At 38.9% G+C, this 21,215-nt stretch overlaps 1 protein-coding gene across 1 annotated transcript in view; it reads left to right on the top strand.

Moving 5' to 3' along the window:
• Positions 1 to 7,910: 7,910 nt before the first annotated feature.
• LOC149077887 (uncharacterized) overlaps positions 7,911 to 21,215 on the top strand; it is an 85,187-nt gene continuing 71,882 nt past the window's right edge. The window contains exon 1 of the mRNA XM_089241489.1: positions 7,911 to 8,277. The gene's annotated coding sequence lies outside the window, so the exon portion shown is untranslated. The remainder of the gene's footprint in view (positions 8,278 to 21,215) is intronic.

Raw genomic sequence — 21,215 nt, 5'->3', positions numbered from 1 at the left:
CTACAACGATAAATCATTCAATCATAACACTTCACTCATAGTTAGAAAAACTGGTGGCAGATGGCAGCACTACACATAACAAGCATTACAGAGAAACAAGAAAAACTTCACGTCAGGTTTCACTACACGTACACGCACATTCCCACATGTACCGATTCGTTGGGGGTTCCTCGGGGGGGGGGGGTGCATGTGTGGGGTAGCAGTAGTAGGTAGGGCCTCCAAAAAATGGCTCGGGGATGTCCATGCCGTGTCGTGTTGCAGCACTTCTGCGGGCTCGCGGGGGCCCTACACGATATTAGGCAGGTGAACCAGTTTTTTTGGCTCTTCGGTGTATATAAGATGTTTTCCCCAACGAGATTAAGGCGATCACCGACAGACAGCGCCTTCATTTCCAACCCATCTCATTAATGGCAGTAAAGTACAATATATATAGCAATATGGCAAGAGTTGGTGTTTGGTATAGTAGCTGGCTGGCGTAATAAACTTAATAATTGATGGAAATGAAATATTGCGAAGGTTGGTGCACGCAAATTTTGCAAAAAACATATTTTCCAATTTTTTAATTTTGAAATACTATGAAATTTTCTGCGCTTTACTGTGTTGAAGTGTTTGTTCTACCTGTATTAAAAATATATTTTTAAAGTATTTTTATGTAAACTGCTGGCACAGGAATGACACATGCTAATATTTTCTCCCTAAATGCTTTTTTCTCAAAACTATGTTTTTTTGTTATAGATAAGGAACAGTTTTTCGAACACCACTCATTCAAATGTCTTGAAACCTTGTGTGTCTCTCAACACTATGCTGTTACATACTTTAACGCGGGGATTTTTTTTAAAATTAAAATTGTTTAACAAATTTTTATGGTACAAAATATGGGCAAATTTTGATGATTTTTGAAAAAGTTGCACGTTGTTGGAGTTAAATTTCGATAAAAAAAAAATAACCAACAATTAAAATCCTAAAAGCTCGTGTTAAATAATGTAACAGCATAGTGTTGAGAGACCCACAAAGTTTCAAGACATTTGAATGAGTGGTGTTCGAAAAACTGTTCCTTATCTAACAAAAAAAACCATAATTTTGCGAAAAAAAGTATTTTAGTGAAAAATATTAGCATGTGTAATGCCTGTGCCAGCAGTTTACATAAAAATACTTTAAAAAATATATTTTTAATACAGGGAGAGAAAAAAACTTCAACACAGTTAGACGCAGAAAATTTCATAGTATTTAAAAATTGAAAAATGTTGTTTTTAGAAAATTTGCGTGCTCCAACCCCCCTTAAAACACGGTATGTTCACCTATTTAGGGAATTTCAAAATATTTTCTGTTGTCAAAAATCTTTTTTCCCCTCCCATGATCTGAAACTCAGAAAAGTCTGATCCCTACAACGTTCTCCAGAGGCCTCTAATTAAGAAAAAGACTCATTTTGTAACCATCCTGTAAGTCCGAAAGCGAGCACGAACAGCGAAGCGTGTTGTTACAACGACGCAGACCGGATTTAGTCTCTTTCGGATTCGCTGCCGGCACAAAATCATTGACACAAATAAAGGCGATATTGTCGTTTTTCTTTCTTCTATTTTTCATTTTTTTTACCCCAAAAAAGAATCCACAAAACAACAACAAGAGACTGCGACACGAAAGCGGATTTACGTTCAAGGTGCATATCATTAATATCATTTTTCTTTTTTTAAATATCTCTTTATTAACCCTTTCCCTCACTTAACGTTGAAACGAAGTTTACGGTCGTATATTTAACAAACTATTAAATTTTAGTGCAAGCGCCCCCTTCAAGTGACATCTCCAGCTTCCCACGATAAGGAAAATAAATAAAATGACTCTATTATTTCTGTAATAAGATTATAACAGATAGGGAAAGGATAAACCGTTCGCTTATCCTTTTCGTAGTAACGGTACATTGTATTCAGATTTGATTTCTATTCAATAAATAAGTGAAATTGAGTTTCCTTTTATGGAATATGGATACGTAAATTGGTTACGTTTTCCCATAACATGCATGTTATCTGTTTTTTAGAGATTATTTAAATCGATATCTGTTCGAGTCAGATTTTATGATAACCTTCAATTATGTTGTTAGAATGACTTGTTTTGATCTGATCTTGGAATTACACATAAAAAGGCAAAACCCAACCACAAATACACAGGGTTAGCGAAAAATTAATTTCCTACTTAGACAATAATAATGGCTTTGATATTTATTGAATAAAATGTTTAATTACCTGCGCGAATTCTACAATAGATAACCATTTTATAGCACTGCAATAAAATGGCGATCCATTCAGAAATCAATTTTACAAAACATCTGGGCTTGCCAATGCTAAAATAAGAGACTTTTAAGAAGGAGAGATATCTCGTCAATGCCGCTTAGAGCGTTAAGGTAAGACTAATGGTGGGAACAGATGATTGATTGATGACCGCTCACACCCAGAGCTGTTGTGCAAGACAACTTCCTCTCTTCACCTCCTAGGAGGCTGGGTCGTGTTGGAGACCATCTTCTATTTATTCGACAAATGAAAAAAAAATTATATACATTCTATGGAAACAATCCATCAGAAGACATTAGGATGCATACAATCAGGATTAACTAAGAAAACACAGATGAGATAATAACCACATATGCGTATCTATGGGAGTGAACGACTGCTGGAAATGCGTAGACGGCGTGCGTACTCCTCGAAATGCATAGCAAGGTTGTGTATCCGCTCGTATAGATAGATAGAACCACTCACAACCCCGGACTGATGCAAAGCAACTTACTTCCGTTACCTCAAAAGAGGCAGGGTTGTATATCCACTCCTATATTATGCTATAACTAATGTTTCTGAATTTTTTTTTTACTCATTTTCCGGTAATTGCCAATTAACTTTCACGTACGTCCGAATGACAGTCATTTACTCTAAGAATACATGCACCGCAGGTTGGGAACTTGAAGAGAAGAGAGCTTCCATTTCTTATTTGTTTTAAAGGCAACTGAGGAATCGACTGCGAGTGCTTGAGGAGTAATCTACAATCTATCTTGGTGGCGTATAAATAAGCCTTACATTCCTAGACACATCATAAAGAATTTAGTCGCAACGTGATTGGTTGGAATGAGTGATGAACCATTACGCCACTCATAGTGAAATACTTCGAGAAATTTGTATTTGGCGAAGTTGGTTTTCTCCTCTTAGGGGCCGTTCAAGTATTACGTGATCATCGATAGGGGGAGGGGGTTTCGGATTTGCTGACTTTTGATGACGGGGGGGGGGGGTTTGATAATGCTTACGTCATCAACCACCCCTTTTAGAAGAAATGAAATATTCTAAGCTGCTGACGAAATTTTGCTGACGGGGGGGGGGGGGGCTTAGTGTTTTGCTGACGAGGGGGGGGGGGAGGAAAGGGGTCAAAAATGGCTGAAAATCTGCTTACGTAATACTTGAATGGCCCCTTATTGTTTTATTTTCTCACGTGGTTACAGGCGATGTTTTCGATTATTGTTTTAAATTTCATCGTTTTATTTCATTAATTTCAAAAAAGCCCTTTTTAGGGCAAATTAATTTTTTAAATGGAATTGCTATCATCTTGTGTGAATAAGATCATAGAAGAGAAGGATAAGGCAATGAATTTCGCAATTCAACTAAAAAGAGTCTAAAAAGCGCCAAGCGAGTTATTTGGCGAAATTCAGTTATGCCAAAAGCTCCGCCCCTCGTGACGTTGTGCTATCTTTCTTTTTCGTAGTAATGAATCGCTGAGTGCTAATGCCTCTTGTGTTGCTAAGAATGTAAGGATTGTAATAACGCATCCTGGTGTAGTGATGTGAGGGGTGAGTTGATGCACACATATATAATATACAATAAAAATATTGAAAGCAAATAATTTTAGTTGTTTTTGTAGTGATGACAAATTTTATGTATCAACTATTTTGTGTCCCATAAGACCCCAAGCTTGTTTGTTGTCTAATGGGGCAAGAAAAATATACCCATGAAAAAATGGATAAACACTATGAGATATTATTGTCGTTGCTCCGGGAGTCGCATCGTTCTTCCACCATGGCCAAAAACTTAACGAGCTTAACTTAAGTAACGAGCTTATGTCCGCTACGAGGACCAAACGGATGTCATGGCCGGTTTCGGCTCCTCGCGAGTCCGTCACAATGACCACACGACCGCACAGCGGCGTTTTCAGCAGCTGGAAGAGTCATTAAGAATGGGAAAGACTACTTTATTTTGGGATGACATCCCCAAACACGATGACGAACTGACACTCATGTTCAACATGGCGGTAGAGTTGAGACCCAAGACCGCTTACCTCTCGCATGTTATTTATGCACTCAAACGACATGTGATGTGGAATAAGCAAATATTTTGATAAAATATTTTTCATATCTATATCAAATCGTATTATATTTCTAGAATTATATGAATAATTTTGATAATACAGCAAATAAATATATATTTTTTTTCAAAAACGTTTTATTGACATCATTTGTGAAAGTCATTCTAAAAACTGGTATATAAAATATTTCTCTTTTTCTATATTTATATAGTTCTATAATGATCGTCAGTAGATGGCGATAGATTATACTCGTGATCAGATATCGGTTGATAGACAATCTCACGTTGATTTAGGGCGGTGGTTCTTAATTGTGGGTGGGGAATTTGAAGGGTGAGAGACAAAAAACTATAACGAGTTAAGTGATAATTATAACGTCCGTTATCGAGAACCTCCCTACTTCAATAGCACAAACACCGGCCATATCGCTATACTGCGATTCACTGCCATTACCTGGTCTGGCTGGAAATGAAACGAAACCTCTATGGAACGGATACCCACGGAACAGAAAATTTTGTCCTCTAACGAGGGGTTTCCGTTAATGGATAGAGAAATTCAAATTCATTGAGTGCCATTGGCGTAATTCAACAAAAAAGTGTCCGTTAACGGAAAGTTCCCGCTGAAGGAGAGTGTCTGGTTGTAGGCTCAACTATTTAATGCGATTTTCAGATGTTTCTTTGCAAAAGTTTCTGTTCCGGTTAGAAATTTTACTTGTTTTCCAATTCGATTGGTTGGTTTTCATTTCAATTACTAATCAGTACTCAAAATAATATACTGTTTGGTTGATGGCATGCTGCTTTTTCTGACGCCGCATGCGGTATCGGGAGAAACGGCAGCTATGATGAAGATCATAGGGGGCCATTCAAGTATTACATCAGCATCGATGGGGGGGAGGGGTTCCGATTAGCTGACGATAGCGGGGGAGGGGTGATGATGCTTACGTCATCAACCACCCTTCATAAATATATGAAATATTCTTAATGTAACTTAGTCGGTTCACTAAAAACGGGAGTAACCTTTCACTAGTTTGTGGGCACCTGAACTAGCATTCCCCCTATTGATAAGTGCCCTACAGAGTCACTGTACTGATCTCTAAATGTTTCACGAATCCCCAAACGATATGAAAATGCGTCTGGGCAACTCAAGTGCTTTGGAATTATAACACGCATCACTCAAGTGATCTTTAATTACGCCACGGATCACTCACCCAGTAATCTGGGAATGTCCTGCGGGTAACTTGAGTGATGTAGAACAGCACTGGGGAGGGGCACTCAAAAAAAAGTGCTCTAAAACTGTGCCGCTTATCATTCAAGGGATCGTTAAATGTGCCACGGATAACTTAAGTGTTCTGAAATTGTGCGAGCCAGCTCACGTTTCCAAATTCAATTTCAAAAAATTCTGAATTCCAAATGATTCTAATGAGCTCAGTTGAAACTATTTTCAAAATTGGCGAAGGCAACTTGGCCAACTCTTCTACCATTCGCTACCACCTCCACCGGAGAATGAGGGTCTGCATTACTTCCGCCGATGAAAACGAACAACCAGAAATCGTTTGCATGTAAATGGTGATATGTGAGTAGCCCATTCAAAGAAAGGCCCTTGAAATCAAAACATTATTATGGAAAAACAATAAAAATCTAGTCACTAGAAACCTACACGCAGTTCCAATTTTTTTGGGTCAATATAATACAGAGTATCCCATAAGTTCGTGAATGGTTCAAAAATTCATAAGGATTGAAGGAAAATTTGAATTCGATTTGTGAAAAAGTCATTCACGCACACATAAAAGGGGATTTTCTTTTGGTACATTAAAAAAATAGCTCAGATTTTTGTTGAGAGAGGGCGCTACACAAAAACAAAGCACAGAATTTTGATCCTAACCTTTCTTCGATCTCTCCTGTATCCGAAACCATCGTAATGTTTCAGCCGACGATTCGTGATTGATTTTAAACAACTTCACCAATAATGCTACATCCACCAATTTCAACATCACAATGAAAACTTTATGTAAGTTCCGGTAAAGAAAAATTGCGCAGGGGCCATGCTAATCTTCTCTTGAAAAATTGAACGTTAGAAGCAAGTTATTTACCAACCGAGCCTGGGGCGACCACCGATGGATGGAACCTTCATTTCCCACCCAACTCCTCTGGTTGGAAATTGCCGAATGGCGATATATGATCGGAGTTGGTGTGCGGTAAAGTAGTAAAGGAAAATTGGCGGAATGGAGAAAGCCCGAGGGGCATGGTGGTGAGATGCTCGTCTACCACCGTGAAGGTTGCTGTTACGGTCCCAGGTTCAAACCCCATATGTTCTATTTACCCCATAGATATATTTGCAAGTTTGTACAGCCATGGAACTGAGCAGCGATAAATTGCAACTTTTAATTGCAATCGCTTCAATAATACCAAATTCTATGCAAAAAAACTTCTTAGAGCTGCTGTGAAACAAAAATTTCAATTCCGTGCATAATTGCCTAGAGTTCTTTTTGTTCATTCATAGATTATTGTTATATTTTGTTCAGCAATTGTAGATATTTTTTTCAGCAATTGTAGATATTTTGTTCAGCAATAGATTGTTTTCATAACATAGATCCCTCTATTTTACGTTCTTCACACGTAGAAAAATTAGTAGAGAAAGCCTTGTCAACACATGCTGCAACATACTTGATGATAAGGAGAATAAACGACAAACAGAAACCACAATGTTCTTTCAGAAACCATCGCCAACAATCGTTGCACACGTTTTTACATTCCCTTCTACCTCTGCGTCACCCTGCTCTTTCTCATGATGTTCAATAAACGAGATATACAATAAAAAAACCTATGGTTTCTGTTATTCGCTGATTTCCGTATTCGCGGTCACTCCCGGAACGTAACCCTCGTGAATACGGGGGGGGGCGACTGTATAGCAAAATATCGTATACAAATTTCGTAATGATACAATGAATAAATGTTTGGAAATCATGCTTCAAACTCAAGTAAAGTGCCAAAAATATCATTCTCCGTAAAACGCGTTTAAAAGTTTTCATTCACTGATTACTTGTTTGCAACTTCAGTTCTAAGCGTCATGAAAACTAAACAAGGCCTGTTTTGGAATCACCAAAAATGCGACTTCCATAAAAGAATGAAAAAAAAATGGACATGTTCTCCGAAAATGACGTTTCCAACGTATACATTAACATTAAAACGAAACGATCTAAAAGACATTTTGAAGCAGATAAAATAGCTGTTTCCTACAATTTTACGACCTGACAGAGCTAAATATGAAAATTCGCCTGTAAAGAGAAGTCCGTTATAACGACAAATTTCCCCTCGTGATTCGGAACTGTCGTTGTAAGGGAAATTTTAATATGCACCATTGAAGACATGCTGTGTTTTCAAAATTCTATGACAGCAGTGATAATTATTCCAATTATAATTATGGAATTAGGATTCTCTACATCGACGGAGGGAGAGGAAAAACATTCAAGACCACGTGAATCCAATTATGTATATTTATCAGAAGGGCAACCAGTTTGTGAAAAATAATGAATGGGAGGGGAAAAAAAAAAAGATGGCGCGATGCGTTTGGTGATGGTTAAAAAGAATAAAATTGGTTCGCCAAGCGTGACTTTGGTGCTCTAGTTTGTATATCTTTTCAATCAGATCAAAAGCAGATTCGGTTCGAATCGCTGATGCGTTGTTCCAAAAGCCCAACGTCGTATTTACTATTATACCATACGCATACGCACTATATATAACATATTGCGTACTCTTTTTCCTCTTGCTATTCGTCCATCCGTAATTTTTTTTTACGGGTAGCGAAAAAAAAACTGTGAAAAAACAGGATCGAGTTGGTCGTAGAAATTACAAATTACGCACACATCTGTTGTTTTCGGATTATTATTATTTCCCATGTTCGGATACAGTGTGACATCAGTGAGGATCTATGAACATGTCTTCTAACATGGTATGTAATATGATTTTTTTCGAAATGTTTCCTAGAGTTAGTGAGTAAAAGTAACATTTTACAAGTGAAAGACGGATTTTTCTGCAATATAATCATACTTAATGTTCATTTATATACTTCGGATTTTACATGTACGGATACTTTTGTCAGCATGAAAACTTTCTCTCAAGTAAATTTTTAATATTCACTTCAATGACGTTACACCATAGTTTCAACCAAACGCTTGTAATGAAATGTGTTCATTGCGAATTCGGTCGTATCTGAATTCGATTTTATGGGGGAGCTTTCGGCACAGCAAATTAACAGGGGGCTGCCACGATTAAGATCCAAATTATTTGGTTCGTCAGTGAATGTTTGTTGAAATCAGGACTATATGAGGAAGCGAGAAGAATGTCCTAATTGTTCGTGTGAAAATCCGACCGTGGATTTTATGTGAGAACTTTTGACTATTATGAAGCGTAAGCAATGGGTTGCGAAAGGGGCTTCCTAGATGGATCGTTCGAATCCCATTATAGTCAAGGATTTTTGGGCTGTATATGGGTTCACGACCAAACTTGATTCGCAGGAGCTTTTGAGGTGATTCGTACGAATCCACTTCCGTCAGGAATAGCCTCGCTACTGGGGTTCAAATTGCTTGATTAGTCAGTGAATATTTGTTGGAAATTCCGACTGTGAGGGAGCGATTTGTTCATATGAAAATCCAGCTTAGGATGTTATCTGTGAACTTTCAACTATGTTCTTTTGAAGCGTTATACTATACACCAGGGGTTCTTAACTTATGGGTCGCGACACAAACTGGGTGGTTCAAACCTACAAACGACCAGGGGAATTTTGAGAAATGATATTAGTCCATGAGACAAACCAAGAAATGAGCTCAATTGGTACCACCTGGAATGACAAAATTGAATATGTTTCCCTGGTATAGTTTTACCCCCCCCCCCCCAACGTATACTGGGATCAGAGACGTATGCAGGGGGGCACAAACACCATATGCCCCTCAGATGATCAAAAATGTATTTTTGGTGCAAATATATATATATATCTGAAGAAAATATGATTATATGATATTATGATAATTTTTTCTAATTTCAACGCTGTCTCAAGGCTAAGAACTCAAAAATTCTTTTCAAGAGATTCATTGCAAACAACCCCCTAAGCCTTTCCTGCCCCTTCAATCCTGCGTACGCCTCTGATTAGGATTCCTCTTCCAGAATATACATAGAGGGCGCCCGGACGAAAGTGGACAATCCCTCTCCCGATCACCATGCACACCCGTGGTGGCATGGAACACCTCCCCTCTCGTTCTAAGAGCACGTATCCGCTTATGTATGCGAATCCAGAGAATCACTCAAGGACAACGCATGTGACGCAATGAGTAGACACAAAACCGTTTAGCCGACCCCTCGTCGTCCCCCAACCCTTATAAGTGAGACATGAATGAATGAATGAACGCCAGAACTTTGCCACCGGACTTATGCAGCACCTCTTAGAGATAGGCCTCTGCACGGGTTGCCATAAACATCATTCAGACTACCTAGCAAGGTTGCTACATTTTGAAACACCGCATCCTATTTCGTTGCTTCTTATTTTGGCGTAGAATCTTCCTGATTGGATCACAAATACCGCATAGTTATTGGATGTGGAGGCACAGAAATCGCCAATTCTGAGCCGGATCATTTCTTTTCCTCACAATGATGGTACTAGCACGAGCAGGGAATTTATTTTCCCTGAATATTCTGAGGGAAAATGGACTACTTACTGATGTTACAAGCAGCGTGCGGAGGCCTTCGATCTCTAAGAGGTGCTGACTTATCCCGTTGCCGAGATGTTTTTTCCGTCCAGCTTCGTGGCAGAGTCTGGAACATTATAAGTGAGACATGGGGGATCTTAGCAGAAGGGGCTCTAAGGGCTCCCTCCTATTAAGATGTGACTGTAAGTTACAGAGAAGCTGTTGTAAATCTGCATTCAGTCTTTCAATTATACAGGGTGTCCTGTAGGTGCTAATGCGGCCTTTATTTCACCAAGCGCCCGTCGTAGACGTATGATTCCAATTTAAAAAATGCTCAAGAGTCGTTCAAAAATTACCCTGCATCAGTTTTGAGTGTGGAAATACAGCGTGTAAAAAAAAATAATCTAAATGTTTATACGGTCCCCCTCCTATCCTTTAACTTCCAATTAGAAAATTGTTGCCCTGTATCTCCTGAGGCCAACAGGAAAAACAAAATTAATGTTTCTAAGTGCAATATTCGCTAAGATATTTGAATTCAAAAGTCGAAGGAAACTTATGAAACAACAGCAAAAACTAACGGACACACACAACGCTCCTTTCCCCTCTTATGCTGTCAACTTTTCTTCGATTTTTGAATGCGAATGTCTCAGCGAATATTGCACTTAGAAACTTTTTTTGTTGGCATCAGGAGACACAGGGCAACAACATTCCTAATTGGAAGTTAGAGGACGGGAGGGAGACCGTATAAAAATTTACCAACATTTTTTCATTTTGTTACACACACTGTATTTTCACTCTCAAAACTGGAGAACGGAGTAATTTTTTGAACGCCTTTTGATCATTTTTTCAAATTGGTAACAAACCTCTACGACGTACGGCTGATGAGATAAAGACCGCATTTTTGCACTTACAGGACACTCTGTACAAATACCTCAGTATTACTTGGAGACCCGTGGCCGACGCGGGACGTTACAATCTCGCCCACGTTGTCTGAGGTTGAAGACCCCCTGTTTTTTTTGACAATGCCACCAATTAGAAGCTAGAAAATCTGGCAATTTGATTATCCCGAGTGAAATATGATTTATAATGATTAGTCGCAGGGCTGTCTTAAGAGCATCTTGGGCCCCGGGGCCAAGTGATTTTTCTGAGGCCGTGCCTCGCAAATTCTCGAAAAATCAACTACTTCTCATTTTTTTCTGAGGCCCCCTCTTTCCTTGAGTCCCCCGGGCCGCGCCCGGGTAGGCCCATGCGTCAAGACGGCACTGGTTAGTTAGTCACTATGGCGAAGGGAGAAACAACCTCGGGGCATTTGCGATTTGAGGTCGGGAAATCCCTGAAGAAACAACTCGAGCCTAATCGTCACCACCTAGAGATAGAATGCCTCTGCAGTGTTTGCCATAAACGCCATTCAGACTACCCAGCAAGTTTGCCACATTTTGAAACACAGCATCCTATTTCGTTTCTTCTTATTTTGGCGTAGAATATACCTGATTGACTCACAAATACCGCATGGTGATTGGATGTGGGGCATAGAAATCGCCAATTATGAGCCCGATCATTTCTTTTCCTCGCAACGATGATACTGGCACGAGTTTTTTTCCTTGAATATTCTGAGGGAAAATGGACTACTTACTTGACGTCACAAGCAGAGTGCGAAGGCCTTCTATCTCTAGGTGGTGATGGCCTAATGCCATTTGTGTCTGTTGGACGTGAGGTTCGAACCATTTTTCTTTCCCCACGGCGACGTCTAGAAAAGTTGTACGCGTTTATTGTGCAGGGATTTTTCCAGTCTTTCCTCGAAAATAAGACCTAATGGAGGAAAAAAATAAGGTGGATTTTTGAGGATTCACCTTCCAGGTCACTCATCAGAATCATGAATAATGTTATATCATTTGGGCATTGCTATCACTTTTGCAAATAACGAAACGAGCCAGTATCATAACATTCTCTCCAGCGTGGCCCAACCCCCAAGGGGTAAGGTGCTTATATCCCCCCATGGGACAACAGAGCCTGGGTCACGTCTGGCACAACAGTATCATAACATGGGGAAAAATGCGTTTATAGTTACCCAGATTTTCGTCGAATTTTGAAGCATTTTAAGCATTTTTGAAGCATTTGGTGCATTTTGAATAGCTAAGGTTTAACTAAAGATATTTTTTCCCTCGTCCGTTATTGTTATCAGCCTGCAAGACTATGTAGGAGGCTAAAAAAAATGTTCTCTTCCCCCCCCCCCCATTGTTCCGTTCACAAACATTTCCGTACTTTAAATCGTAATCAGTCAGTAATACTCGCTATGAACCAATATACGTGTGGCGCTACTCTTACAATGGAAGGAACATGCACGATGGAAGAAGAAAAGCCCTTTTCTTTAGTTCTTGATCAGTTTCTTTCAGTTGACTAGATTTTAAAAAAAAGACTAAAAGAGTTGACTAGCTTCGAATTTCTTTTTTTCCCGAGAAGCTTTAGCAAAGAAATCTATGAAACGCATTGCACATTAAAAAATACATCGTAATTCATGATACGCATTAGGCAGTTCTATTTTGACGCCTCATAATGGCTGAGTAAAGAAAATGCAGGATTTAAACTTGAAGGGCGGGGGGGGGGGAAGAGTCCCGATTCAGGAAAAAATAAAAAAGTGGGCAAAGAGGAATACCATCGAGCTTATATTACTGCAGGGAGTATGACGCCAACGGTCTCCACTTTACAGTGTTGAGTCAGCACCTCCACCAGAGATAGAAGGCCTCCACACGCTACTCATGACGTCAGCAAGTAGTGCATTTTCCCTCTGAATAAGGGAAAAATTTCCAGAATTAATGAGAGATAATTCCAGAATAAATAAAAAGTAATTCCAGAAAAATTAAAGGTAATTCCAGAAAAATTAAAGGTAATTCCAGAAAAATTAAAGGTAATTCCAGAATAAATGAAGAGAGATAATTCCAGAATTAATAAAAGTGATATTTCCAAAATTGATGAAAACGATAAGATAACTCAAGAAGAAATAATTCCAAAATCAATAAAAAAAATAATTTCAGCATTAATAAAAGAAACAAATCCAGAATTGATGAAATAAATTGTTCCAGCATTAATGAAAGAAATAATTTAATCTTTTTTCTCATCTTCAGAAGAGTTCAATGAGTTGTGTGGGAAAGTAAAACAGTTGGACCGTTTTACCAATATCCGTTTGCCATAATACGTCCCATTCGACCAAACGGGATTTATGAACACCGTACTTACAAACGGGATTTTGCCGGATATAGTTATCATTCTGTTATTGACAGAAACCACCAGGTCCCGATGTGATTACATTGAGAGGCATGAACTGCATGAGCACGGATTAGCCCTAGTTAAAGCTCTCAGCCAGACGGACTCATTTTCTACATTTGTTGCTATATGCACGATATTGAATTTTATCATTATTTGGCTACCAGCCCTGCTTATGCCTTATACTTTCATTAACCACCTTTTGTGTTATCGAGGGCAGTCACGTATGTTAATGATGTGATTGACATTTTAATTGAAAGTGACAATATTGAAATTTTCATTAATTAATTGTTTGCTAATACCTAAGTGGGTGCATTTAGACGAGAGGTAAACGCCTTCACAAAATGAGAATTACGGATCGCACTTTTGTTATTGTAAGCTTTATGAATAGAGTCCGGATTACATTCACTGAAATAGTGGCGAAATATGCATTTAAAATGCCAAAATATGCATTTAAAATGCCAAAATATGCACTTAAAAATTCCAAAATATGCCTTAAAATCCCTAGAATATGCAATAAAAATCCTGAAGAAGTTAAAAATTCCGAAATATGTAACAAAAATGAGAAAATATGCATTAAAAAAAGCCACCATGAAAAAAAACGTCGATATATTTTTAAAAAATGCATCTTTTCTATTTGTTAGTGCGCTATATTTACCAAACAAATATACCCACATATGTATATACTTGCATATATGCAAATAACTTCTACATACTGTTTATTCCGGCATTTTTAATTTCCAGCTTATTGTAGCTGCTCAGTTACGAAAAAATTCCAGGAACAAAAGAAATTTGATAGTATTTCTAAGAAAATGTTTAACGCTTTGACATATTTCCAGAAATAGCCTTACAATAAGACGGTTAATATTCGTAAAATACTTTACAGGGTGTTTCAAAAAAGAATCACCCGATTGGAAATGCGTATATTACGAAAAACATTGAACGTAGACACTTGAGATTAATTTTATATTACATGGCTAATTAAAGTTTTTTTACAAACTTAATTAAAGGTGCTCAATATTGAGCACCTTTAATTGAGATGCACGGCATATGTCTATACGGTAGTCAAATTCGTTCCAAACAGTTGTGAGCATGTTTTCATCTACTGCTGCTGCTGTTATGCGTATCTTCAGTTCGGCTAATGTAGCTGGAAGGAGAGTCATATAAACCCCCCACAAGAAGAAATCGCACACTGCGAGGTCCAGCGATCTCAGAGGCCAGTGAGGTTTAACTGAAACGTCAAGTCCCATACATACGGCCGTTTAGGAATACGATTGTTCAAAAATTCTGGTGGTGCCCATTCCTACTGGAAAATGAAGTCATCCGAATCTGTTTCTTTTCGCGCCGCGTGAACCGAATTAGACCATTTCGCGCCGGCAGAAACATGTTACATAATCACGCTACGCGTTTGTGTTTTCCTAGCGTGGCGCATCAGATGAGGGCGGCTATATTATAGTGTATATGGCCTAGCATCAGCTACTCTGTCGTCTGTATGCTTCGGTTTGAAGGGAAGGGAAAGACGACAACACAAGAGTGAAGAGAACATCGGCAAAAATGCGCGGCGCACGACGCATTTGACTCCTCCAGAAGCAGTCGACCAATGAGGCCCGACGTAAAGCGCCGTCGTGAGGCGTATTGCGCTCTGTCGGAAAACAGTCATACTGCTTTTCTTATTGGTGAGTGGATGGCGTGTCGCACTGGGCGATTCACGTTGCACGCGGCACAGGAAACCTGCTCCTAGGAAAACCTGGATTAACTGTGGGAAAAGTCAAATCTGGGCAAACACTGAAAATTGAGTGATAAATATATAAACCGTAAAAAATATGCACTTATTCTAAAAATTCTTTGATTTTGTGCAATAATGCTAAAAAAAAGGCCGAAATCCGGGCTCTACTTATGAAGAAGCTGATGAAGCCAGGGGAATCTTAACGCATGCCCCCCCCCCCACTTTCAGGCATGGCCCTGGTGCTTCAAGTGCAAAGGATGTCGTGATAATGATATTTCGCACTATAATAAAGAAAAGCATGTGAAGCAGGACTTGTTTGACGATTCAACATCACCTTGCTGGAGAGCTCCATCATGTTGCTGTTGAGACGACCCTGATTTTTAGATAGTTTGAGTATGAGAATGAGTGACTGCAGTGGAAATGGAATGGTCAGAAATCCACGTGGAGAGTTCGTCAAGTCTACCTTGCAGATGAATGAACCCCTAAATATATAATGTAGATTTTTTTTTTTTTTTGCATAAACAAATATATATCCGTTAAAAATAACCAAAATATATATTTTGCAGCAAAAATTAATACAAGAGTGGGTCTTATTTTTAGTGAAACACAGAAAATATTTTGGATTGACAGTATACAGTCAAACCTCGTTAATGAGTCACTCTTGGGAGAGCAAAAATATGACTTAGTAGGCGGAGTGACTCGTTAAACGGAGTAAGCCATAACTGTGTCAATTCCTGCCTGAGGACAATTGGGACTTCCAAAAAGTGACCCGGTAAGCGGAGTGACGTGTTAACCGGGTGACGCACTAACGAGGGTTGACTGTATATCCCTGTTTTTTCAATGAGCACTAACCCGAAGCCCCATCCCCCTTGGTATATCCTAAAGCTAGGAGCCACAATCGTGTCCAGACGGGCCCAATTCGTTCCAACGTTAGTCATGGCCGTTCTACCATCGGCAATGCTCGTAAAAAGTTGGAGGCTGGAAGGTATTGAGAACACTGGTCGATAGAAGACAACGACCACAACCTTGCAGCTTCTAAGTCAAAGGAGCCGCCTTCCAATTAATCTAACTGCGCATTGGTTAAGAACGCAATAGTCACACACCTTGGAGAGTGCTATGGAAGCAATTAACATCGGTCCAGTCTGAGCTAATGTGTAGCCGGCCTATGCCGATAGTGTTTCATTGCAGCAGGGTAGGCAAACATTTGCGGATGACAATTGGGCTATGCTGGACACGAGTGTGGGCCCTAACTTTGAAGCAACGTGTGCTGTAGTCACTCACCACGACGTTGGCGGTAATAAACTTGTCCGGTTTTCTTCTTAGACACACCCTCTTGCTTGGAGAGCTCACATTTCATGTCAGAAATCGTAAACCCGATACAAATTATAAGAAAGACAGTTATGTATGTAACAAAATATTCACTGTACACGTAGACCGTTTTACAAATAAATGAAAATTAATATTTTTCATCATGAACTTATTTATTAATTAAATAATAATAGATTTCGGATGTGCAGTGTGATCGAAACCTAACTGCAATTTGCTTTTTGAAACGTAGTTCCATAGTGATTTTGATCTGTCGGTAGATGACGCTTATTCGATATCCACATGGTGATTCTGAACTCATGGCACCAACGTCAAAGGGGGTAATGGAACGCGATACTGAATTGCGTAAAAACTATGGCGTGCCTGATATGAGTATACGGTCGGCATCTATTGTGGGTACTGAGAGCAAAATAGAAAGAAAAAGACCATCCATTAATATCTCATTAACTTCTTTACACTCATGTGCTTTGCAAAATAAAAAATATCAGGTTCATCAACATGACAATGAATACAGGAGGAGAATTCTGATGGCAAAAGTAATACTTAAACTTGGAAAGACATTGACATGGATTACCGACCATGAACCACGTTACAAGTTCCTACGTGGAAACTATATCGCGTCAGAAATTGAATCCTTCAACGGCCAATGCCAGGGCTGTTTAATCACAGTCGTCCCTCCGTATTCACGGGTGTTACATTCCAGGGGTGACAACGGATACGGAAAATCAGTGAATAACCTAAACCCTAAAATTTTGTTCTTTAGAGATTGCCTGTTAGTCGTTTCTTCTAAATTCCAGTTGATTTGTAAGAGTATATAGTAACAAGGCTTCCTTTACCAATATTTCTACCTATGAAAAACGTAGCACAGATGAGTCTGCTTCATAGAAACAATCTATTGCCGATTCAAACTTAAGAAGACTTTGCCATGTTGCTCATAATGAACTTGTCTTCTGATTCTCAAGATTTTCAAATTAAATAATGACGGCTATAGTGTGCAAGTACATAAATCGCATACCTTCTTTGTCGCAACCACAGAAAAACAGCACTTTCTATACTTTCAGGTGGATTCAGAGCTATATAATAAGAGGCGAAGCTACAGATAACGACTGATCGAATCTTACGTTCTTATTTCTTGATATATTTGATTCTAGGTTCATTGATGCCATAATAACGGGAAATTACGTCAATGATAAAACCTTCGTCAATGTTTCGAATTTTCCTTGCAAGTTTTTCACTTTTAGAATCATTTAAAAAACTGACTTTTATAAATATTTTCTGAAGCACCAGGAAAAACTTTCAAGGGGAATTTCTTGGACGTTTATTTAACACGTACAACTCATATTTTGTTCCATTACGAGAATTACCACCTCAGCAGTGTTTTCCAAAAACACTGGAAGAGAGACCGCGAATACCAAGGGTCGACTGTATATCATTTTAAAATTGCATAAAAGTCACACTCGTAAAATCTCTCTCGGAAAGAAAACCAAATAATTCTGGTTTATGTACCTTTCTACTTAGTGCTGTTTCATAACTTGGCGTTTTCTCCGATGAAGCCGCTATTTGTACAACGGTACAAATATTCAATCATTACACTTCACTCATAGTTTAAAAAATACATCATCATCATCATCATCAATGGCACATCAGTCCTAAGGCCAGTATTACACTATAAAAGTTTGATAAAAGTCCTTTTATAAAACTTGAAAAATCTAACCAATAAGGTTATTGATTACATTCTGGAAAATGTAACTGTTGACTTTATTGGCTGCATTTTGCAAGTTTTATATTAGGTCTTTTATCAAACTTTTATAGTGTAATACCGGCCTAAGACTGGTTCGCTCCCATGTTGAGCAGCCGCCACTCATCTCTGTCTTGGGCTTTGGTCTTTCATTGGTTGTAGCTGGTACAATCTGCGTCATTTAGGGCGGTATTCACCGACATGGTTTAAACTATAGTCACAATTTTTCGATAAGAGATCGACACGGATTGGTTTGTTAGTTGTTAATTTGTTAATTAAATTGCTACCGCAGGGAGTCTCCCATTGAGGGGTTAGCGCACCAACCTCTCGATGAGTATAAAAAACAAGCCTACCGTTCGGAATCGGCAATAAATTGTAGGTCCCGGTCTAATTAGCCCTCGTGTGCAGAAAATGACCGTGGTGCGACAAAAATGATCAAATGACACGGATTGGTCAAATTCAGGTTTTTAACCGATGCATGTTGATCTCTTAACCAAAAATTGTGACTACAGTTTAAACCATGTCGGTGAATACGGCCCTTGGTAGAGTTGGGATCCAGGTGATCCTGGGCCTTTTTCTCCTCAATCCTGCCTTCCATCACATCTCGTAGCAATCCACCGTGACGGAGAACATGTCCGAATCAGTGTAGGCGCCTGTATTTAATCCTTTTCGGGATTAAATACAATGCGTTGGGTATATATATATACACATGCACACACACTTCCGGCATAACTCACTCAGTAGTAAATTGCCCACGGCGATAGACCAGAATTTAGCTTGGTTTCAAATGAAAGAAAGTGTTCACGGATCCTCTCTGCTAATAAACGCAAAAAAAAGGCCAATATTTCACAAAATACTACTTTGTATACAGCAGAGCTTGAAAAATCGCAAAAAAAAAAAATCTATGTGCCAAAAAATTTTTTACCCACAGTGTCTCTTTTGCATGTTAGCACACATGCTGCTAAAAATTTCAAAATATTTTGTGTTTCCCTCAACCTGTAATTTGATAACTACCGAAAGAAAATTTTAGGAGCCAATACCAATTTTTTTAGTTGCCATGGCGACCTGGTTTGGAATTTGTCCAGCCTTTGTATACGGAAATGTAAAAAACGATGCGTTAACTAAACCAAGATACTTTCTGGATGTTCACAAACATCTATCTTAAATGTGTTGTTTACCTATTCAAAAACCCACTGATTCCTCTAAAATCTATCCAAGTACTCCAAAAGAGTTCGTGGACCCCTGGTTTAGGAGTCAAGAGCATCACCACCAAACAATTTGGATTCGATCTCGGACTATTCATCAATAAAATGAAATCTGTTACGATATTTCAATTTACAATACCGGGCTAAAAGCTAGGGCGACACTAAGGGCCCAGCTTGGTGTAATGGTCATTCGGAAATATTTGCTCTCATGTTTGCTCTCCCCCCCCCCCCAGCTTCATTGCTGCTGTAATGAAGCACCAGCGGCGTAAGCTGGTTACACACCGGCCCAGACCGACATAATGTTCCTTGGCGAATATGTTCCCCCTGAGCATTTCCCATGTTGTGATTGTTAGCGATCTTCAACCAATTAAAATTTTAAATATGTGACCCAGATGGATTGGAACATCGGGAAGGAAGGCGGCTCTTTTTATATAGGGTGGCGGCTGGAAAGTCCTGGTCGTTCTCTTCGACCAACCTTCCTATACAGCCAGCCTCCAACATTTGACTATCATTGCCAATAGTGGATCTGCCACATTACTCGCCGATGACTAGCCTTGGAACGTATTGGGCCAGGCTGGACGCGAGTGGGGCCTCGGCTGCGACAAATATGCCTGTAACAGTTTTTGATTGGTCGAGGGATGCCACAATGAAACATTACGTCAGTCACACATACAGTAGAACTTAGTTAGTTCGAATTTTTGATAATTCGAACTTTAGCGATATTCCCTTGAGTTTTCTATCTAATTTTTTGGATAATTCGGAGTTGGAGGAAGAAAACCGTGATTTTTGTATAAGCAGATTTCGTTTGGAAAATCCTACAAGAAAAGTCAGACTTTGCTAATCTCGACCAAGTTGTTAAGAAACAAATCTTTAAGGACAAGTAAAAGTTTGATATTCTGCTTTTCTCTACACTTTCTTTGATAAATTAATTCCCATCTCTTAAACTTTGTTTAGCTCGATTGCACATCGAGACTGTGCACCACTTGATACCGATTATGTTTTTCAACCATTATGGACCACTTCATTTTTTGCAATTATAATTCCAGAACTAATGAAAAAAAAAGAGACAATTCCAGAATTGATGAATGATTATTTTTCTGAACTAATGATAGAGATAATTCTAGAATTATAAGAAAGCCATAATTCCAGAATCAATGAATATGGTTTACTGTAGGCTCTTTAGATCGCTGCTGCAATGGAGAAGTACTGTAGTTTTGGTAAATTTGACCGATTGTGGCTGGCTAGAAGTGTGTTTGCGTAATTGACGATTAAAATTTTTTACGATAATTCGATTTTGAACCTTAATAATTGCTGATGGGTTGGAAATGAAGCTCTGCAGTGAACTTAAATGCATTTCCGATAAATGATTCGAATTTGGCGATTACAAATTGGAGAAAAGCGCTTTATAACATTCAAAAAAATCTGAATCTCTTTTTATCGTCATTACGAGTATGGAAAGTATCGGAAAGCTCAGATTGTGCGTAATACGTTAATGAAAGTATATTACTCTTGGTAGCAAGCATGAGAATGATAAGCAAAATTTGGAAAACAGTTTCGAAACGAATGATCATGAATTGTTTCCGTGGATCAGGCTTTGAGCATGGTTTCAAGAAATTCTGCTGCGATTAGTGGCACGATGTAGAACAGGCATCTTCAACCCGTTGCTCGCGAACATCCAGAGTGCTCGATGCTCGTGTCCGATTTCGTGGCTCGCGAGCACTTAGTCAAAGTTAAAATGCAAAACAACCTTGTAAAAATTTCATTTAACGGTTGAAATCAATCCTGATTTCATCCATTAGTACGTCGAACTTCCCGTAAAGGTGCTCTTCTTTTGATGATGGATACAGGTAAAGTACTCGCGACTAGAAAAAGGTTGAACACCTCTGATGTAGAAGCACGAAGATCGATTATTATACTAATAAGTTATTAAAATTTGAGAAATAGTTTCTCGAA

The sequence above is a fragment of the Pholcus phalangioides genome, unplaced genomic scaffold, assembly GCF_987345545.1.
Source record: "Pholcus phalangioides strain wild (caught in Gottingen) unplaced genomic scaffold, Ppha-v1.0 ptg000014l_1, whole genome shotgun sequence".
Classification (NCBI taxonomy): Eukaryota; Metazoa; Arthropoda; class Arachnida; order Araneae; family Pholcidae; genus Pholcus; species Pholcus phalangioides.
Note: the sequence above shows the minus strand (reverse complement) of the source record. Positions and strands in the feature narration are given on the sequence as shown.